The 9,632-nt window shown below is 43.6% G+C and overlaps 1 long non-coding RNA gene across 1 annotated transcript; it reads left to right on the top strand.

Moving 5' to 3' along the window:
* Positions 1–1,456: 1,456 nt before the first annotated feature.
* LOC143649536 (uncharacterized) lies at positions 1,457–6,991 on the top strand. Its single transcript, XR_013159091.1, has 5 exons — positions 1,457–1,722; positions 2,150–2,290; positions 2,459–2,819; positions 4,328–4,457; positions 5,033–6,991. It is a non-coding gene; the product is annotated as an uncharacterized LOC143649536 (long non-coding RNA).
* The last annotated feature ends 2,641 nt before the right edge of the window (positions 6,992–9,632 follow it).

Below are 9,632 nucleotides of genomic sequence, written 5' to 3'. Positions count from 1 at the left end.
ACAGAAAAAGATATAAAATGTTAATATAAAGAAAAGAAATAAAAGTAGTAATAATAGTAAAAAACAACAACAACAAACAAACTAACAAGCAAACAAAAACAAAAAAACCCTATAGCTCAGATGCAGCTTCATTCAGTATTTTAACATGATTACTTTACAATTAGGTATTATTGTGCTGTCCATTTTTGAGTTTTTGTATCTAGTCCTGTTGCACAGTCTGTATCCCTTCAGCTTCAATTACCCATTGTCTTACCCTGTTTCTAACTCCTGCTGAACTCTGTTACCAATGACATATTTCAAGTTTATTCTCGAATGTGCGTTCACATCAGTGGGACCATACAGTATTTGTCCTTTAGTTTTTGGCTGGATTCACTCAGCATAATATTCTCTAGGTCCATCCATGTTATTACATGGTTCATAAGTTTATCTTGTCTTAAAGCTGCATAATATTCCATCGTATGTATATACCACAGTTTGTTTAGCCACTCTTCTGTTGATGGAGATTTTGGCTGTTTCCATCTCTTTGCAATTGTAAATAACGCTGCTATAAACATTGGTGTGCAAATGTCCGTTTGTGTCTTTGCCCTTAAGTCCTTTGAGTAGATACCTAGCAATGGTATTGCTGGGTCGTATGGCAATTCTATATTCAGCTTTTTGAGGAACCGCCAAACTGCCTTCCACAGTGCAATGGTGAGTTTTTTGTACTATCTTGTCTTCTAATGTAATTTATCTGATTAAAAGTTTATATACTTCAATTTTCAAAAATGGCCATGCTTTCCAACCAGCTGGCAGATTTTCTGAAAATTTAACCATCAGCTCTCACGAGTGGGTATTTGTTGCCTCCGGTACATGGATGGCTAGGGAAGGCCTCATTGAGAAAGTGACATGTGAGCAGAGCCCTGACATAGGTGTAGGAGTGAGGTGTGCACTTGCTGGGGGAAGAGCACTCTGCTTCCTTCCTGAGAAAAGTAGCATCTTGGACCGGATGACCGTGCACATTGTGCCATATCCTGGAGACTCTCTGCCCCTCTCATGTGCCTAGTGACAACACTCAAGGCCAGTGCACAGAGGACCCCTTGGATAAAGTGCTTTGATTTTCCCAGGCCTCCTCAAATCCTTCCTGGGAAAACAGGTGGCTATGAAGGTGATATGAAGAAATGAATGAATGTGAAAACAAATGATATCCCCCCATGACCCCATGGGGTCCTTTGAACTCAGTTGTTTTAACCCTTCTCATCATTCTTTTGTTATTCTGCTCACGTGTGTCTCCCTGTCAAGACAGATTGCACCTTTCAGGTATATGCAAATGCCTGGCTTATAGGTGATATTCCATAAGCACAAGTAATGGAGTGCACCAAGGTCGTTCTTGGCTGAGCACACATGTGGGTTTCGGTGCTCCGCCCTTCTATTGGGCGAAGTCCACAGCGCACGGCAAGGTCCCTTCTGCTGGAGCAAGGCATGCCCCTGGCTCCTTGCTCTGAGCCGGTGAGGCAAAGGCGAGCTGGGTCAGGCGAGCCAAAGCCACAGCCGCTCACACCAGACTCTGCCTATCAGGTCAGGGGCTCTGGCTTTCCTGAGGTCTTGTTATTTAATCCTCACAACAACCCAGCAAGCGGGTGTTCTTATCCCATTTTTCCTATGAGGAAGATGAGGCTTGGAGAGGCTCGGGAAGTCTCTGTCATGGTCACGGGGTTGTAAGCGCCCAAGCTTTCACTTTGCTTGGTGAGTATGAACCGGTTCCAGGTTGTAAGGCGGTTGGGCATGTGAAATATAAATTGTACTGACACGAGCAGCATGAAGAAGCACTCAAGAGCACCACTGGCCATGCTTGGAAGCACCAGAGAAGAAACCGGTAACTCCAGCGGGGGCAGATTGGACAGGGGCCACTTGGACCCCAAGAGCTGTGGCCCTGAGCTCCGGCTTCTGGGTGGGGAATGCTGCGCGGGCTCTGGGCCCTTGTGCCCGAATATAGGTGCCAATGGCTCTCAGAAAAGGCTTTTTTTTTTTCTCCCACGGAGCTGGCTCCGGCTTTCCCTCCAGTGCCTTGGGCCAATGCCATTTATTTGTTTGTTTATTCATTGACAAAGCTGAGATAATGTTTCTTAAATATTAACTTTCTCCCCCTTCTCCTGATGTTTCCCTCTTGAAGCCACAGGCTGGTCTGGGCCGGTGCCTCGGGAGGAGGCGGTGTTGGAAGGACAGCTACAAGAGCCTGCCCATTTCTTCCCGGCTTTGGTTTACAGAAAGTGGATGGAGGCGTTTGGGGTATCCCACAAGTGGGAAGAACATGGTGAGGAGAGCTCCCCCCAACCCAGCTGGGTTTGGGGAGGTAGAGATGGCAGCTAGGGTAGCTAATGAAAGCAGGGGTGGGAGGGTTCTGCACAGCCACCCAGCCCCTCTCACGTCCTGGCTCTGATACACTTGAGCAAATCTAATTGGCCAATTTCAAATCCAACAGGTCTAACCTTGGGAAGTGAAATCTGCACAAACACGGCTGCCCTGGGTCCCTAAACAATGTGCTGCTCGCACAGGGCTCACAAGAGACGACAATACCCGTAACCACTATTTTGGGGAGACCTGCTGTCCGTATCTGTGGTGCACCTGTGTGTTAACCGTTTTACTCCTCACCATCCATGAGGGTAAACCCTCATGATCCCCGGTTTATAGATCAACACAACCGAAGCTTCAGGAGATAAAAGAACTTGCCCATGCCTACCCAAGAAAGCTTAGGAGTGGTCTCCAAACCAAGCTGTGTTTGACTCTCATAGTGAGCATCATACCAAGCCACCTCACCTGTATTCCCATAACACCATGGCCAGGTAAGCAGAAGCACCACCTGGAGTTAGGGAGGGAGACATGAAGGAATGTCTTCCCTATAATGCCCAATTCTAAACACTCTTGGCCCACAAGCATGAGGAAAAAGGTAGAAATCATAGATTTATAGAGTTGGGGGTGGCTGCTAAGATCATCTTTCCTTCTTTGGAAGGCCCAATAAGCCTCCATCCAACCCCATAGGGAAACCTAGAGACATTGGGGATAGCCATGCCTGGTCTCATGTCTTAGCTTTTCCATTCACTACTTGCGTAATATTTCACAACCCTGATACTGATAATAAAGAGAAGGTGATGAGAGCACTCCCTGTTCCAGGTACTGGGCTAAACAGTTTGAGATGTATTATCTCCTACAGTCCTATGAAACCTGTGATGGTCATTATTTTGCAGGTGAGGTCCATGGGGCTGGAGATGGTGAAGTAAGGGTTCCAGGTTAGCACGGTGATCAAGAACCTGGTCCAGATCCCACTTCCCATTGTGTGACCTGGAGCCAGTTACTTAACCTCTCTGAGTGAGCTTGTTTCTCCATCAGTAAATGGGAATAATGATACCTACCTTGCAGAGTTGCTGTGAGGATGAAAGGAGACAACCTTTTTCTGTAGGCGCTGAATAAAAGTTTATTGAACCTCTCCCCTTTTCTAAAGACCCCAGTCCATTCTTAGCTCTAATTATTTAAAAGGTCCTTTTTATGTTCCATTGGAAAATCCTTCTCTTGGGGAGTGCTCACTCTTCCTCTCGAAGTAAATGTAGCCGCAGGGACAGATTCTGAACTTTGGAATGTGGAACCCATGATTTACAATTCACTTATCCAACCAATATGTTTTTGAGTGTCAGATATTCTTATAGGCTGGTGAGCAGGAAAAAGGGTACCTTACATTCTAGGGGGGCATGAAGGGGAGTTGGAACAGACACTAAATAAAGTTTATAAATAAATATGAAAATGTCAGGTAGCATTTTTTTTCTTCACCAACTGCGAAGGAAAAGTGGAAAAGAAATGAGTAAAACGCGGGCCTGCCAGTGGCCCCTGCCCTACACTGCTGATTTAGAAGTGAAGCCAGGACTTGACACTTCCACAGACAGGCCTCTAGCGCACATAATAGGAACCACAATGTTCACTAGTCCCTCAGTCTGTGCTAATCCTTGCAACAGGATGCTCAGCCTTGTTTTAGACAGGCTACTAGGGTTAGAAGACAATGAGCAGTTTTCTCAAGACACACAGTGAGCAAGCGGCAGAGCTGGGGCGCAAACCTAGGACGCAAACTCAAGACCCTGTGACTTAGCCCACCACATTGTACTGTCACTTCTCTACACCCTGTGCTGCTCTCAGAGCTGGATTCCACATAGTCGAATCTGTCTCTCCTCTCTCTCTGCTCTATTAATACTTTCTTATCCCCTCCCATCTCCTTTGCACTCTCCTCTCCCTACTCTTAATTGAAGTCATCTCTATTCTTTCTTATTAAGGATCTAACTCAAGCCCAGTGACGCTTCCTCCCTAGGTCACAGGGAATTTCAGAAGCACACCTTGTACTTTCGAGTCTCCAGAGTATTGTTGATGCTGCTCCTTGCCTGGAATGGCCTCCAGGGTCTGCCAAGGACCACCTGGTAGATCTTAGTCATCCTTCAAAGGTGAGGTCCCTTCTTCCCCCAAACCATCCCTTTGGTCAGATTCACCATTTCCTCTAACATCAGCAGCGTTAAGACATTAAGGATTTTTCATGCTCTGATCACCGTTGGTAATGGACATGGCCCTCTTCTTTAAGATCCAGGAAGAATAAGTTTCCCCTCACATTCCAAGACAACGGAATCCATAGACTTCCCCCTGTAGTTCCTCACCTTTTTCTTCCTCTTTTGGCTTCTCAAACTTGCCTTCCATAAAATAATAATAATAATAATAACTTCAAATAACTCTGTACTGACATACATCTACCCTATTAACAGATTTTAAATCCAGGCAAGAAAGCCTTGCCCAGCTTCCTTCCTATCCCCTTCCTGTATTTTATTAAGATGTTGTCACCTCCTTGAGCTGGCCTAAGCAGAGATGGCTTGGCCGGGTGAGCATTTGATTTGGGCATTGGAGGATGGTGCTGATTGGAACCTTCTATCCATGCACTGTAAAGGAATATAAACAGAGCAAAAACATCTCATCTCAAGCCATGGATCCTTTCCAGTTCCAGATTAAAGCAGAAGTCCTGCTCTTCCAGGTCCGGAGGCATGCTGGCCGGCTCTCAGAGCAAGGAAGAGTGGAGAGCAAGGACGACAGACAGCACTGCTGCCAAGGGACATGGCCACCCTTGATGGCCGCAGAGGTCAGGAGGAGCTGCCGCCCTGGGCCTCTGTGCTGGTTGTGCTGAGAATGCCTCTTTTTCTTGGGAAAAGCAAATTAACCTCCTGTGAGGAAACCATCAACCTTGATAGGTTTTCTTTGAGAAAGATCCATTCTGACTTCGTGTCTCTTTTTGGTGGACTTCCTGCCCTGGACCTTGGAAAGTTAAGGCTACTTTGTGCTGCTCTGGCTGCTTCTCTAAGGGTCTGAATTTGGCAAGAGTTCAAACAAGATGCTTGCATTTGTCTGACAAAGGAGAAAGCTGGCTTAATTCCTCTTTTCTTGTCTATAGCCCAATGATGGGTAAGGCACAATTTAATATAACGAATATTCATGGAGCTCCTACAGGGTTTGTAAGGCATAGGACTAACTCCAGGGTAGGGAAGGGGGTGGTAAAAGCTTTCTTGCTTGCTCGCTTTTTAAATTCTGTATTAGATGGGTCATACTTTGTGCTGAGACAACAACAAGACTCGAAATCCAGTTGTTTTTATATGATAGAAGTTTAACCCTCCTGCGTACACTAGTCTAGAACCTCTGTATCCCAGCCAGGGGAAGAGAGAAAGCAAAGCGCCTGCCCAGCTTTCTGATCACATCCCATTAGCCCCAAATTAGTAACAGGACCACCTCTCACTGCAAGGAATATTGGGAAATAGAGTCTTTAATGAGGCACCTACATACTTAACTAAAAAATGTCTATTTTTAAAGAACAGAGATTGATGAACACAATTCAGTCTCTGCTACCCTTTCTTCATCTGTTCACCCGTTTACTGAACATTTATTTATTGAGCACCAACCATATGTCTGGCGCTATTTCTTTGCAGTTGCTTGCAACCCATTGATGTGTATGAACAAATGCTCAGCTAAAAATCATGCTACACTGTGTTCCTTAATAAGAGTTCAAATTCTATTTATATCAACCTTCAGGGAAGGAGATACTTGATTCTGACTAGAAAGATTCACCCATTTGTTCAACATATTTGTTGAACTGTGGTAGGCAGCCTCTCAAATGGCTTCCAATGATTCTCACCTTCTGGTATTCAGCCCTTGCATAATCTTCTTCTATTAAGTGTGGATTGGACCCAGTGATTTGCTTCTAACAAACAGAATACTTTTTGAATGCCACTTCCAAGGTTGGGTTACAAAAAGATTATGACTTCCATCATGCTATCTCTCTCTCTTCCTGAGAGAATCCAGCTGCCGTGTTTTGAGTAGCCCAAAAGAGAGGCTCATGTGGCAAGGAAATAATGTCTTCGGTCAACAGCTAGAAGGAATCTAAATCCAACCAACAACCATGTGAGTGAACTTGGAAGCAGATCCTTCCCCACTTGAGCCTTGAGATGACAGAAGGCTGGCTGACATCGTGATTACAGCCTTTTGGGAGTCTTTAAGATTAAACCATGTAGCTAAGCAGGACCTGAATTCCTGCTCCACAGAAAATGTGAGGTGATAAGATATTGTTTTACCTTGTATCTGATACTCCTTTTATCTACAGTATGGACAGATGAGTAGAACATATGGATTAAAAACAATAGGGGGGACAAATGTTAAAATTAAAAAGTATATACATTGGATAGATGGAAATACTAGTGATCAATGAGAGGGAAGGGTAAGGGGTATGGTATGTATGAGTTTTTTCTTTTTTCTTTTTATTTCTTTTTCTGGAGTGATACAAATGTTCTAAAAAATGATCATGGTGATGAATATACAAGTATGTAATGATATGTGAACCACTGATTGTACACTACGTATGGAATGTTTGTATGTTAAGAATATATGTGCTTGTACATTGTTGTATCAATAAAAATTTTAAAAATAAGTAAATAAAATGCTGTTTTAAACTGCTAAGTTTTGGGATAATTTGTTATGTAGCAATAGAGTACTAATCCAAGTACCTACTATGTTCCAATTAGTATGCTAGGCCATAAGAATGTGAAAAGTAAGTAAGACCTAGTCCCTGTGCTTGAGCCAAGAAGAAGCAATGGTTATATCTACAAACACGATACAGACAATACAACATGGTAAGTATAATGATGGAAATATGCCAAGCGTAAAATAGGAGCACAAAGAAAGGTACCTTATCCAGAGGAGGAAAGGAGCTGGTGAAATTTATCCTGGAGAAGTCCATACTCCCAGGGAAAATTAAGGGAGAGGTCATTCCAAGGAGAAGAGATGGCCCAAGTAATGCCTGCAAGTGAAATGGCATGGTATCTGCATGGGTACTGAACACTACAGTTTGTATGCAAGGCAAGAGGTGAAGAAAGAGGAGACTGGAGAAGTCAGAAGCTCATGCCAATAATCTATTTTTAAATAATCAATATTACGAAATCCTGCTTTGAGAGAAAGGAGGTCAAAACAAAAGACAGAATTTCTAAAGGAAGTAGCCTGTGGTTCTCAACAGTCCAACACCTGAATATTAAGAAGCCAAATTCAGTTACCTAGAGAACACAGACAAGGGTAATTTGCTTCATTGTTTTGTTGATAAAAGTGAGCATGGAACAGGTGACATGCTTCCATGGAGTAATTATAGTTCCTATTGAGAAACTAGCTCAAGTGATGTTTGGTGCATTTACAAGCGGGAAATTGGCCCTTCTAGCTTAAAGCACTGTGTGTGGTATTTTTGTTGTTGTTGATTGCTTTTTTTCCTTTCCACTTCTTCCTTTCTTCTTTCCCTGTCTCTCCCTACCCCTCCTCTCATTTGTTTTTTCATTCTTCAGAATGTTGAAATTTCCATAATATTTCTAGGCTCTAATCTTCAGCTATGCAGGAATGAAAATCACCCACCTTCCTCCCCCACCTTCTTCTCCCTTTCCCACCAGGAGGATTAGCCTAAAGATTCTTAAGTGGTTCTCTGGATCAGTACTGCTTAAAGGCTAATGACTTAACCCGTCAAAACATTACTTGAACCAAGATAACTATAAAACTCAGCATATGGAAAGTGATTGGTCCAGAAGAAATAAAAATATATTTAAGTTAACTTTTAAAATTAAGATGCTCTATAATACCATTTCAAAATTATTCTCTGTACCTGGAATCCATCATTATTATCATGAATTAATGGTCAGCTGCCTCCCTGCATCTGGATTCCACAGTTCCTTGTAAGTGGATTCTGGAAATCTGTAGTCCCAATGCATGCTTGTAGGGCAGGAGTTTTGAGCAGATTCCTAGAAACAAACTATCATCTACTGTGTTGGATTTTGCTGGAGGCTGCCTATTTATCTTCCAGATCTAATCAGATACTTTTGCACCTCCTAAAGAAGCCACCTCTTCTCATATCATAAGGGTATTCTCCATGTGAGCGGCTTGTGTCTCTATTGCTACTTTCAGGAATGATAGTGCAATATTATCAACCCATAAGGCAAAAGTACTAACCCATCAGAGCGCACCTAGTACTGGAGCAGTGTTCTGGCATCTCACTTCTCTACCAGACAGTACTTGTTTATAGGGAGGTCTGGGGGTACCAGAGAAGGGACCATGTGACAAGACATCCCTTAGGAGCTCAGGGGTTGCTTGGCAGCTCAAATTCAAAGGGGCTGAAAAACTGTTTTATCATCTGTCTTCCCCTCCAGACTGGACAGTTTGAAGGCATCCTGGCCCATGGTAGGTGCTTAGTTAATATTTGTTGAGCATAAATTGAAATATGCCTGTTTATTTAGATATTCAGTATTTATTGAACCTCTGTCTTAAACCAGAGACTGTGTTAGGCACTTTAGGGGTTGTAAAGGGGAAACAGAGCTGACTTTTACCTTTGGTGAGTTTCAGTCTAGTTACTCAACTCGACTGGGAGCTGTTTTAGTCGTCTTGGATCTCCATTGCCTGGTACGGTGTCTTGCGCATAGCAGGCACTTAGTAAACATTTGTGAATTAACTGCAGCTTCTTGTATTTGGGCTCAGACTGGTCACTCACTGTCTGTCCCTCCAAATCTGCCAGCCCAGCAACTCAGTCCTGTAGAAGCACTCCCAATGACCCAATAAACTGCTATGGTTAGCCAGGAACAAAAGCCGCTAGGAAAATAACGCACGACTTTTCATCTGGGTGTTTCAAAAGGAACTGAGGGATTACAATAAGGTCACAGTTGTCCCAATCAGATCATCTTTTCAGAGGAATTACAGGGTTGCGAGCCAGCAGCGACCACATACACCTTTGCAGTAATCAGAACCAGTGTTCTCAACACGAAAAGCAAAATCAAGTAAACAAGGCTGCGTCGCGGACTTCCTTGACCCAGACTTTCAGGAAGGAGCTGACACACTGCCCAGACGCGTGCTCACCCACAGAGCACGGGAGCCAAACAAACGCGAGAAGCTCGTGTTTTCCCAGCTGTATGATGCACTCGGCTCACCAAGCCACTGGCCAAAAAACAAGTAAAAGGAAAAAAATAAGCCTAGTTCAGACCAGGCAAGGAAAGAAAAATTGCTTCAGCTGGCCTTTGTGGTTTGCTTTTTTAAAATATTCATGAAGTATCAAAAAACATAAAAGTGGA

This window comes from Tamandua tetradactyla, chromosome 11, assembly GCF_023851605.1.
Source record: "Tamandua tetradactyla isolate mTamTet1 chromosome 11, mTamTet1.pri, whole genome shotgun sequence".
NCBI classification, from domain to species: Eukaryota; Metazoa; Chordata; class Mammalia; order Pilosa; family Myrmecophagidae; genus Tamandua; species Tamandua tetradactyla.
This window is presented reverse-complemented; position numbering and strand designations above follow the sequence as displayed.